The following is a 13,228-nucleotide window of genomic DNA, read 5'->3' on the forward strand; positions in this document are numbered from 1 at the left end:
CTGCTTTGAAGGAAATAGCAAAAAAACAAGGCCCCAGGACTAGTTGGTATACCAATTGACATATTTCAGCTAACAGGTGCTGTCCTGGATGTGCTCACAAAGTGGTGCCAAGAAATCTGGAGAACAGCCACTTGGCCAACTAACTGGAGGAGATCTATATATTTGCTCCCATCCCAAAGAAGGGTGACCCAACAGAGTGTGGAAACTATAGAACAATAACATTGATTCACATGTAAGCAAGATCTTACTGAAGATTATCCAAAAACAACTGGAACAGCACATCAGCAGAGAACTGCCAGAAGTCCAGGCTGGGTTTAGAAGGGGTTGTGGTACTAGGGATATTGTAGCTGATGTTAGATGGATCTTAGCTGAAAGCAGGGAATACTGGAAGAATGTGTATCTGTGTTTCATTGATTATACAAAGGCATTTAACTGTGTGGACCATAACAAACCGTGGCTGACTCTGAGAAGAATGGGAATCCCAGAACACTTGATAGTGCTAAAGCAAAACCTATACTGGGACCAAGAGGAGGCCTCAGAACAGAGCAGGGAAGCACTGCATGGTTCAAACTTGGGAAAGGCGTACACCAGGGATGTTTCCTATCTCCATACTTTTTCAACCTGTATAATCAACAGATTATTTGAGAGGCTGGGCTCTATGAGGAGAAGTGTGGCGTCAGGATTGGTGGGAGATCTATTAACAATCTGCATTATGCAGATGTCACAAACCTGCTTGCTGAAGCTGAGGAGGACTTGAAATGCTTGTGGCAGAGGGTCATCGACTGCAGCCTTCAGTATGGACTGAGGTTCAATGTCAAGAAGACAAAGATTCTTTCCACTGGTCCAGTTGGCAACATCAGTATGGATGGTGAAGAGATTGAGATTGTTAACAACTTTAGCTTTCTTGGCTCTATGGTCAACACTCTAAGCACCAGTAGCCAGGAAATATAAAAAGGTATTGCCATGGGAATGTCTGCTGTTACGGACCTCTCCATGGTATTGAAGAGCAATGGTGTCACTCTGGAGACTGAGGTGTGTCTGATACAGGCCATGGTCTTTGCAATCACTTGTTATGCATCAGAGAGTTGGACAATGATTAAGAAGGATAGATGGGGAATTGATGCCTTTGAGCTGTGGTGCTGGAGGAGAGTATTGAATGTACCATGGACTGCCAAGAAATCATATTCACCCTGGAGAGGGTTAAACTGGGCTGTTCCTTGGAGGCAAGGATTCTGGGGCTTCTTCTGACATACTTTGGTCATGTTGTAAGGAGGGACAGGTCCTCAGAGAAGGACATTATTGCTTGGGAGGGTGGAGGGACAGCGCAGGAGGGGAATACCCTCTATGAGGTGGATTGATTCAGTGACTGGGGTAATCGTGATGGGAGTGTCAGAGGCAGCGGGATTGGCACAGGACAGAGCAGAGTTTAGTGCTGTTGTACATATGGTCGCTATGAGTCGCAAGTGACTCGATGGCACATAACAACAACAACAACTTTATGCTGAATTATTTATTGTATGAAGGATATAGCGTAAGCTTCACCCTATTTAAAGGCTTATAAAGCCTATGAAAGCTAAATGTTAGCTCTTTTTCTGGGACACTGCTTTCCATTATCCCACATGCACTTCAAATCATAGTCTGTAATGGTCACCAGTTTCTGCAAAAGAGGCCTATTTATCTACAGACCCTTGAATCTTTTCCCTGATGAGTCTGAGCCTCTTGGAGACCTTCCAGTAAACCACAGGGCCTAAGGAACCTAGAGGAGTGTGAGAACTAAGTCAAAGAGGGATTGATCATGTTAAAAATCATGAAGTTATACAGCAAACCAAACCTTTGGGACATTGTTGTCTCCTCACTTATAACTGGTCTACTACTAATCTTAGTGGAATGAATACATCTTTTCATTTTTTTTAAAATGTTATTACCATGGGTGTTAAATGTGGACTCAAGTGCAATTGTTTACAATTATTTTTTCCAGCTGTCATGATGTTGCCTGTTGGTCTAGTGGTGTTTTTGTTTTGTTGATACTGAGATATAGTTCACATTGAAGTCTTTGATCTTCTGCATTAAGTGTTTGTTTCAAGTGTTCCTCACATTCTTCAAACAGGATTGTATCATCTGTATGCATAGATTGTTTTGATGATTCTGATGTCACAGTTTTCTTCATAAAAGCCAGGTTTTGGAGTACCTTTTTCAGCATACATTTGGAGCATGGATGTAACACTGATGCACATCTTTCCCAATTTTAAACCATGCACTGTGCCCAGGATTCCCATTCTTCTCAATATTAGCTATTATTTGTTGTGAACAAGAAACAATTGATGGTGACTCCCTTGCAATTTAGAATCACCGCACTGACTGAAGGTGCCAGAAAACAAACTTAACAGATACAAATGATAATCCTTCAACCTACAGTTTAGAAAAAAGAAAAGGAAGAACTTTAAACACTGAAGAAAGAAGTTAAATTAAAATATTGAATAAGAAGAGCAACAGAATAGGAAATTTAACAGCACAGCAGACATCTTTAACAGGTACCCAAATGATTTGGGAAACAGAGAACCGATGATGGTGACAGCAAGGACAGTGTTATTCTAGCTACATTAAAATATAAAACTCTCTTCCTCCCACAGTTCACCATGTGGCAGGTAGTTCACATTCACCATCCTGCCAACTCCTCCTTAGATCACACTCATATCTTGCATCTGGAATCAAAAGCTCCCAAAGCATTCTTTCCAAAGATTACACGTGCTTACAACAATCTTTTAAAGTTATTGTTGTGGTATACCTTTGAGTTAGAACCAAATCATAGCTGATTCTCCAGTAGATTCTCAAAGGCTATAAATCACATTCACATGCCTTTAGTGTGTCAGTGCAGCTTCATACCAGTAAGCCACCAGAGCTCTATGAAAACAGATATTATTAAGAAAAAACAAACAAAATTTAATTGATATACATTGATAGATTCTATGGTGAACTATGGATAAGATCATGGTCATAAATCACAAGACCACCACATTTTAGCTTCCTCCACTATATAATGATTACAAAAAGTTATAAGACTCTGTTTAGATCTATGTAGAAATTTATAACAGGCAGTAAGTAAAATACTATATAATGACTTGGACATTCAAAGTATTGCCCACTGCTGTCAAGTCATATCTAACTCATAGTGACCTTCCATCGAGTTTCTGAGGTTGCAAATCTTTAATGGGAGGATATTATTCACCCTTCTTCCTTGGAGGCAGTCTGTAACACTACATATGACATATCCAGAGCCGTTTTCAGGGTGTTAACAAAAAATTAACAAGTCTATCTGCTATTTTTTTAAGTCAATTCAAATAAAATATTGAGTGCTATTTTTATTAATAATATTAAATATAAATATATAATGTAGTCTTCTCTGTGAACTATTATAAAACCATGATCTAAAATTGCAAGACCTGAGAATTTCTTTCTAGTTTCATATTTCTTTGGATTTCCAATAATGATATAGATCTTAAATAATGGGTTACAAGACATAAGATTCGACAAGGGTCAATTTTAATACAAGTTCAATATATTGATGCTATTATTTTGTATTTTCTTGAATGAACATCATCTAAGTAGAAGAATAACAATGAAAAAAAGAGTTTGAAATGCAGGTTGGCAGAGACAAACCAACCTAATTCACTCTAACTCACTTTTCACTGACAAATAATAAGGCTTCTTCATAACAGCATACCTGCTACAGAAACAAATAATAACTTACACTTTTTTTTCCTTAACCCTGTGCTTATTTCACAATTTATAAAGCCTTAAATTTTATTTTTTCCTGACAGGATATGTGTAATATGTATAGAGATCAAGTTCCTTGCATCCATTCTATTTTAGGATAAAATTATTATTTCTGAATGGACATCTAACCTGCTAGTTGCCTGAAAATACATAGACTCATAGATTTTATATATATTTTCTGAGTTTTTATACATGTTAAAGTTGACTTATTTCAATTAACAGATGCAGCCTTGGATGCACTCACCAGCCTATGCCAAGAAATTTGGAGGATTGGTATTTGGACTACGGATTGAAAAAAAGTCCTTATTGGTTCCTATTTCTAAGAAAGGTGATGCAACTGAATGTGAATATTATCAAACAATATCGTTGTTATCACATGCAAGCAAAATGCTACTGAAGATCATTCAAAACATGGCTGGAATGTACAAAGATAAGGACCTGCCAGAAGTTCCAGCAGGATTTAGAAGAGGCTGTGGAACCAGGGATATAATTGCTGATGTCAGATGGATCCTGACTGAAAGTACGGAATATCAGAAGAATGTCTACTGGTGCTTTATTGACTATGCAAAAACATTTGATTGTGTGGATCATGACAAGTTGTGACTGACATTCAGAAGAATGGGACTCACAGTATCATGGAGTATATTGCTAAGACATGCTAAAGAAAGCGCTTAAAGAAATTTAAAAAAAAAAGACTTTGACTCTTTCCCTGAAAAGTAAGAACATATGTGTCAGAACTTGGAGTCATTAGTTATTGACAAATGAGTTCTGCCTTATAGCGACTTTATATATGAAAATAAAGTGCTGTCTAATGTCAATCTTCAGGCATACTTAAGTGCACTGTTATGACTATTGTGCAAATCTAACTAAAGGCTTTCTTCATTTATTTTTGCCTTCTGCTTACCAATCATGACGGTTATGTGTGTATAATATGTTTTAATTGTTATATAATTTTACTATAAGTTATATAACATATTATTGAAATTAATTATTTTATAATATTGTTAGAGGTGTCATTACATGTCTTTTTTGCTTTAGGTTTTAATCACTACAGCAGGTCAAGGATATAAGATTATAAAGTGAACATGTTATTTGACAGTAATAAATTAATTACTAGGAATCTCTTGGACTAAATATGTAAATATTTTGTTTTTCATTCACTTACATGAAGTTCAAGTTTTGTTTCAAAACATTCTAGGCCAAGGATATAAAATGTTGTCTATGTTGTTGCTGTTGCTGATTTTGCTATATGCTGTTGGTCATATGTTATTATATGTCAAAGAAGTATGACTCTTAACAACCTTATGAACATACGAATCTGAACCCTTTCCTATCCTGAGCCCTCTTGATCATCTCTCACATAATAAAACTTATTGTTGCCATCACTGTGTACATAGTGATTATTGAGGGTTTTCCTCTCTTTCATTGACCTTCCACCATTCCAAGCATGATGATCCTCTCTAAGTAATAGCTTTTTCTAATAACATTCCTAAATTATGACAGAGAAAGCTTCACTTCACCATCCTTGCTTTCAAGGATTATTCTAGATTTACTTCCTCTAAGATATATCTGTTTGTTCTTTTGGCAGTCCATGGAATATTAAGAACACATTTCCAACACCACAATTCATACATTAATTCTTCTTTTGTCATTTTATTTATTGCCCAGCTCTGAAATGCCTCAATGGTAATGGAAAAGACCATGGCCTAAATCAGACATATCTTAGTCTTTAAACTGATATAATTGTTCCTCAGAATTTTGGAGAGGCAACTGACAGCAGACAATCACATTGCCACATGTCTTTTGAATTTTTCAAGTGCTGATGATTGTGAATCCCTGGAAGACAAAATAATTGACAATTTTAATCTTTTCTCCATATTTCGTGATGTTACTTGTCAACCTGGTAGTGAGGATTTTTGTCTTCTTGATGTTGAGATGTAATACATTTTGAAGGCTTTAATCTTTGATCTTCTGTAGCAAGAGTTTCAAGTCCTCACTTTCATCAAGTAAGGCTGTGTGTCTGCATAATACAGAGGGTTAATGAGTCTTTCTCCCTGATGGAATAGGTACATAGAAGGGATACAACACTGATACACTCCTTCTTTTGTTTTAAACCATTAAATGTTCCCTGGTTCTGTTCAGAGAGTAACTTCTAAGTCTAGTTACAGATTTTGGGTAAGCATAATTAAATGTCCTAGAATTCACAAATCTGCTAATATTAGTTGCAGTTTATCACTATTCACAATCAAATGCCTTTGTTTAATCAACAAAACAAATAGACATTCTTCTAATATTCTTTTGTTTCTGCTAACATCTATCTGACCAATTGTTGTCTACTTAAATCTATGTGTAAGCAGTGATATCTCTGGTTCCATGGCCTCTTCTAAACATAGCCAGAATTTCTGGCTTCCCTCTGTTAAAGCACTGTTTTTGGATGATCATGAACAATATTTTGCTTGCACATAATATTAATGGAACTCTTTGATAATTTCCTTATCTGTTAAATTTTACCTTTTCTGGGCATGAAAACAAATATGAACCTCTGCCATTAAGTTGGCCAGGCAACTGTCCTTCAAATTTCCTGGCATAGACTGGTGAGTATACCCAGGATGACATCTGTTAATTAAATCATATCAATTGGTGTTCCATCAATTCTTGTGACTTTTTTTTTTGCCAATAACTTCAGCACAGCTTGAACTTCTTTCTTCATTCCCATTGTCTCTTGTTTGTATGCTACTTCCTTAAATATTTCATTATTGATCAGTTTTGGCTGCCAATATTGAATTGGTCCAATGATTCTTCCCACAGATGTCGTTTATCTGATTCCTCAGCAGTCTATCAGGTGAGGGCCATGAGTATAGTGACTGTTTATTTGTCTTTAAAAAAGTTATGGGCTTATACTATACTGAGGAAATTTAACAAATAACAAAGTGAACAAATCTAAAAGCAAAGAAACAAAGTACGTGATAGCCCCAGATAGTAAATATTGTTGTTGTTGTTGTTGTTGTTGTTGTTATGTGCCATCGAGTTGCTTGCTACTCATAGCGACCCTATGTCCTAAACACCATTCTACCCTGTGCCAACCTAGCCATCTCAAACACACTCATTCCCACCACCTCAATCACAGAATCGATCCATTTCATTGAGGGTCTTCCTCTCCTGTACCGTCCCTCTCCTCTCCCAAACATGATGTCCCTCTCCAAGGAGCAGTCCCTCTTTGCAACATGCCCAAAGTATGTCAGACGAAGCTTCAGAATCCTTACTCCAAGGAGCATTCCAGCTTCAACCTCTCCAGGACAAATCGGTTTATTCTCCTAGCAGTCTGTGGTATATTCAACACTCTTCTCCAGCTCAAAGACATCAATTCTCTTTCTATCATCCCTAGTCATTGTCCGGCTCTCCGATGCATAGCAAGTAATTGCGAAGACCATAGCCTGGATCAGGCGCACCTAGTCTCCAGCCTGATATCGTTGCTCTTCAGTACTCTTGAGAGTTCCCTCATAGCTGACTTTCCCAATGCAATTCGACTCTTGCTTTCCTGGCTGCTATTACCAAGAGTGTTGACTGTGGAACAGAGGAAACTAAAACTGTTAATTATCTCAATCTCTTCACCATCCATACTGATGCTTCCAGTTGGACCAGTGGCGAGAATCTTTGCTTTCTTGATGTTGAGCTTCAATCCATAATGAAGGCTGCAGTCCTTGACCCTCTGCAGCAAGCATTTCAGGTACTCCTCATTTTCAGCAAGCAGGGTTGTGTCATCTGCATAATGCAGGTTGTTGATGATTCTTAACACCAATTATGATGCCATATTCCCCCTCGTACAGCCCAGCGTCTCAGATGATCTGTTCTGCATAGATATTGAGAAGGTATGGAGACAAAATACATCACTGACAGATCCCCTTCTTGATTTTGAACCATGTAGTGTCTTCCTGCTCTGTTATAGAAAAAAAGACACATCCTCGATGCACCTCTTTCTTGTTTTTGAAACATGCAGTATATACTTGCTCTGTTTTGACAGCTGCTTCCCAATTCAAGAATAGGTGTCACATGAGCACAGTGAGCAAGTGTTCTGGGCTTCCCACTCCTCTCAAGGTTGGCCACAACGTGTTGGGATCCACACAAATTCCTTTAAAAGTCAATGAAACACAGATACACATTCCTCTAGTACTCTCTGTTTTCACCCATGATCCATCTGATATTGGAAATTATAATCCTAGCACCAACTTTTAAGTCAACTTGTATTTTTTTTAGTTCTTTGTTGAAGTACTGTTTCAATTATTTGGGGGTAATCTTCAGCAAGATTTTGCTTGTTTGTGATATCAGTGATATTTTTCAATAATTTCTACATTCTATCAGATCACATCTGTTTGGAATGGGAACAAATATGGATCTGTTCTAGTCCATCGGCTAGTTAATAGTCTTCCAGATTTCTTGGCACAACCTGGTGAGCATGTCCAGGGTAGCATCTGTTTACTGAAATATGATAATTGATATTCCATCAATTTTTAGGCCCTTGTTTTTGGCAGATTTCTCCAGAGGAGCTTCAATTTCCTCTTTTATCACTATCAACTTTTGATCATGTTCTTTCATGAAATTCTTCTATCTCAGCCAATTATTTTTGGTATAATGACTCTGTGTACTCCTTCTATATTCTTTGAATGCTCAGTGGGTCATTTAATATTCTTCCCATATCATCCTTAAATATTGCAACTTGAAGCTTGAATTTGTTATTCAGTTCCTTCGACTTAAGAAATGCTGAGCTATTTTGGGCTTTTTGGTTTTCTGACCCCAGCTCGCTACACATTTCATTATAATACTCCCGCCCCTCCCCCCGCTGTCTTTTGAAATCTTCAGATCAGCTTCTTAACTTCCTGATTTCTTCTTTTTGCTTTCGCTTCTCAGAAGTCTAGTACAATATTCACTGTCACTTTTGACATCCTTCTTGGTCTTTTCTTCCTCCTCTGTCTTTGTAAAGGCCTTACTTTAAATATAATCACTTCATACTTTCTTAAATATATACCAACAACTGTCCTAATGCTACTCTCATGGGTTGAATCATGTCTCAGAAAAATTGATGCCAGCTTGTCTGGGCCATTATTCTCAGTAGTTTGGTAGTGATGAAGCTATGTAATGTGGTTGTTAAATAATGATATAATTGGTTATCAATCAATTTTAAAGGAATTATAGTTAAATATATAATGTATGTTGTTAAACTGTTTAGCATTGTCTCCTATGCACACCCATGCTTGACTAGCTTTACTTTGAGGTCTGGTGGCCTAGTGGTAAGAAACTGCACTGCAATCCCAAAGATGCATGGTTAGAATCCACCAGCTGCCCCGTGGGAGATGGGCAATCTCTTCCCACGAGAAGAGATTTTTTTCCTCTTCCCATTTTTCTGCTTCTGAAAACCCCCTGGAAGGTCAACTATGGGTAAGATATGATTTGATGACACACAACAACAATAATACCTTTGCTCAGATCACAGCTTTGATCCATGTAAAGGAAATTTCCCTGTCATATATAACTTGTATCATCTTTTATCTTACAAGAGATCATATAGAGAGAAGCATGTGGGGCGGGAGAGAGAGAGAGAGAGAGAGAGAGAGAGAGAGAGAGAGAGAGAACATGACACTAGCAATAAAAAAGAACCTAGAGTGATTTTTTTTTTAAATCTGGGATTTCCGTGTTGAGAATTTCCTAGAATCAGAAGACTGGTGGCAACATATATGGGGATCTGCAAGGAATGCTGAGCCCCTGAATGTTACAAGAAGGTAAATAATTCTTCCAGAACTGAGAAGGGGAAAAAGATTTGTTGTGGAGCTTCTGTTGCTAAGTCCCATCAAATTGACTGTGACTCATAACTATCACATATAAGAGAAATCTGAACCTTGCTCAATCCTCTTCATCCTCACTCTACCTGACATCTTCAAGTCTATTAATGTACTCACTGGGTCAATCCATCTTCCTCTCTTTCACTAAGTCCATAACTTTCTAGCATAAGGTCTTTTTCCAAGAAATAATCATTGTTGTTTTTGTTATGTAGTGCAGAGTCAGAACAGACCAATAGCTGACCCTCTAGTGGGTTTTCAGAGGCAGTTAACTGCATAGGAGGAGACTACCCATCCTTCTTCCATGGAGCAGCTAGAGGCCTTGAACCACGTATCTTACGGATTACAGCACATTTTCTTTTTACTAGTCCACCAGAGCTCCACAAAAATGCTTGTGAGATGAAGTTTCACCATCTTTGTCTATAAGGAATACTCTTGTTCCACTTACTCCAAGACAGATTTTTTTTGAGCTTTTTGGTAGTTTATAGATTATTTAATAGTCTTTGTCAATATCATAGTATAAAAATAACGATTCTCTTCTGTCTTCCTTATTCACTGTCCAACACCCCGATATATACAAAGCATTTGAAAACACCATGACTTGAATGAGGCATACTTTAGTATTTAAACTAGCAAACATGTTCATAAACACTTTCTCAGCATTACACCAATTCCTGGGGAAATTTCTGGGGTCTTATTTTTGAAATGCATCAGTGTAGCTTGGACTTCTTCCTTCAGTATCATTTTTTTTTTATCATATGTCACATTCTGAAATGGTAATGTGTGATTAATTCTTTCTCTGTACATGTTCTCTGTATATTCTTTCTATCTCCTTTTGATCAGACTAAGAAACAGGACTTATGATGCACTTATGAAATATCAGCCTTTGGAGAATTGTATGAATTGATAAAAGTATTCTTATATATAGCGTCAGAAGATGAGCTCCTCAGGTTTAAAGGCACTCAAAATATGACTGATGAAGAACAACCTCCTCAAAGTATGGTCTCTAATAGTGACTCCGACAGAGAGCAGCATTCACTTAGTGAAGGAACTTTGTATGCTGCTGTGACAAGTCAAAATCCAGGAAAATTAGAAGATAAAAAAAATTAAGTATAAACATCAAAATACTATATATTAATGAATTGAGAAGGACTGAAATTGATATTACCATTTTGATTAGGTAACAACTTGACTACTATGAAGGGAATGAAAATTGAAGAGGAATGGTGTTGCATTCATTGTAAAAAAGAGCATTCCAAGATCTATCTTGAAGTACAATGGTATGAGTGATAGGATACTACAATCTATAAGCATAAAAGGAAAACCAGTTAATGTAACGATTATTCAAACATATATACCAGATCCTAAAGCCAAACATGGAGAAACTGAGTACTTCTACAAAATTTTTGCAATCAGAAATTAAGCAGGTAACCAAATTCATTAAAAATAATTGATTACTGTTGTTGTGTGCCATTTTTGCAACTCATAGCAACTCTATGTACAACGGCTCTGCACCTTGCCTCAACTTGAGCCAGTCTTACCAACTCCAACATGCCTAATCCCATTGCCCAAATTATTGTGTCAATTTATCTCATCCAGGAACTTCCGTCCCTGTGCTGTCCCTCCATTCCTCCAAGCATGTTGTCCTTCTCCAATGATGCATCCCTCTTGGCCATGTGCCCAAAGTATGGGAGAAGGAGTTGAAAAATCTCCTCCAAGGACAAACTTGGTTTCAGCCTTTCCAAGACTTATCTATTTGTTCTCCTAGCTCCATGGTATGTTTGGTACTTTTCTCCAGCACCACAGTTCAAAGGCATCTAGTCTTCTTCTGCCATCCTTAGTCATTAGCTAGCTCTCTGATGCATAGTATGGTAATTACGAAGACCAAGGCCTGGATCAGACGCACCTTAACACCTTAGTCTCCAGGCTAACATCATTGCTCCTCAGCACTCTAGAAAGTTCCCTGGCAGAGGACTTTCTCAATGCAATTTGTCTTTTGATTTCCTGGCTGTTGGCTCTGAGAGTGTTGATTGTGGAGCCAAGCAATCTGAAATTGTTAACAAACTCAATCACTTCTCCATCCATCCTAGTGCTGCCAATTGGCCCAGTGATGAGAACCTTTTCTTCTTGATGCTTAGCTTCAATCCACATTGAAGACTACAGTCCTTGACCTTTTGCAGCAAGATTTTTACGTCCTCCTAAATTACAGCAAACCAGATTGTATAATCTGCACAGCACAGGTTGTCTTCCTCCAGTACTGATGCCATGTTCCTTCTCATGAAGTCCAGCCTCTTGAACACTCTATTCCACATATAGATTGAAAAGGTATGAAGACAAGACACATTCCTGACACACTTCTTTCCTAATTTTGAACCACGCGGTGTTTCCTTTCCTTGCTCTGTTCTGACGACAGCCTCTTGGTCCAAGCATAGGTTTCACATAAGCACAATTTAGTATGCTGAAACTCCCATTATTCTCAAGGTTAGCCACAATTTGTTGTCATTTACACAGTCAAATACCTTTGCATAGTAAATGAAGCACAGATAGGCATTACTCTTTCAATCAAGATTCATTTAACTTTAGCAATATGTCTCTAGTGCCATGGCTTCTTCTTAATACAGCTTATATTTCTGGTAATTTTATATTAATATACTGATCCAGTCACTTTTGGATAATCTTCAATATAAATTTGGTTGTGTGTAACATTATTGATATTGTTCAATAATTTCCACAATCTGTCAGCTTACCTTTTTTGAGATAGAAATAAATATGAATCTCTTCCAGTCCGTTGACCAGGTAGTTGTCCTCCAGATTTATTCGCACAACCTGGTGAGCATATCCAGGGTTGCTATTAACTGGGAAAACAAATTTGGCAATACTATCTCAGACAAGGGTCTCATAAGAAAAACATTACAGAATACTGCTATACCAGAAGGAAAAAACTAAGAACTCAATTACAAAATGGGAAAGTTTTTTCCCATATGAAGACATTTATATGTCCAACAGACACATGAAGAAATGCTCAAAATCCTGGCAATAAGAGAGATGCAAATCAAAGGCACAATAAGATATCATCTCATCCCAGTAGCAGTGGCAAAATTTAACAAAACAGAAAGTAATAAATGTTGGAGAGGATGTGGCGAGATGAAACTCCCATACACTGTTAGTGGGATTGTAAAATGGCACAGCCTTTCTGGAAGACAGTTTGGCATTTCCTTAAAATCTGAACACAGAAATCTTATATTATCTAGCTATTCCACTGCTTGGAATATACCTGAAGGAAAATAGAGACACAAATGGAGATTTGTACATCAATTTTCATAGCAGCATTATTCACAATTGCAAGATTATGGAAACACAAAATATCCAACCACTTCTGGTTAAATTTATTCCCAAGTATTTAATCTTGTGATTAGCTATTGTGAAAGGTATTGTTTCTCTTAGTTCTGGCTCTGTATTCTTTTTGTAATGGTAGAGAAAGCCAACTGATTTTTGTATGTTGATCTTGTATCCTGCTACTTTGGTGAATTAGTCAACTACGTCCAATAGTTTTCTTGCTGAGTCTTTAGGGTTTTCTAAGTATACTATCATGTCATCAGCATAGAGGGATAATTTTACCTCCT

This window comes from Elephantulus edwardii, unplaced genomic scaffold (genome assembly GCF_000299155.1).
Source record: "Elephantulus edwardii isolate Elephantulus edwardi_28Jun2011 unplaced genomic scaffold, EleEdw1.0 scaffold00383, whole genome shotgun sequence".
In the NCBI taxonomy this organism is placed as follows: domain Eukaryota; kingdom Metazoa; phylum Chordata; class Mammalia; order Macroscelidea; family Macroscelididae; genus Elephantulus; species Elephantulus edwardii.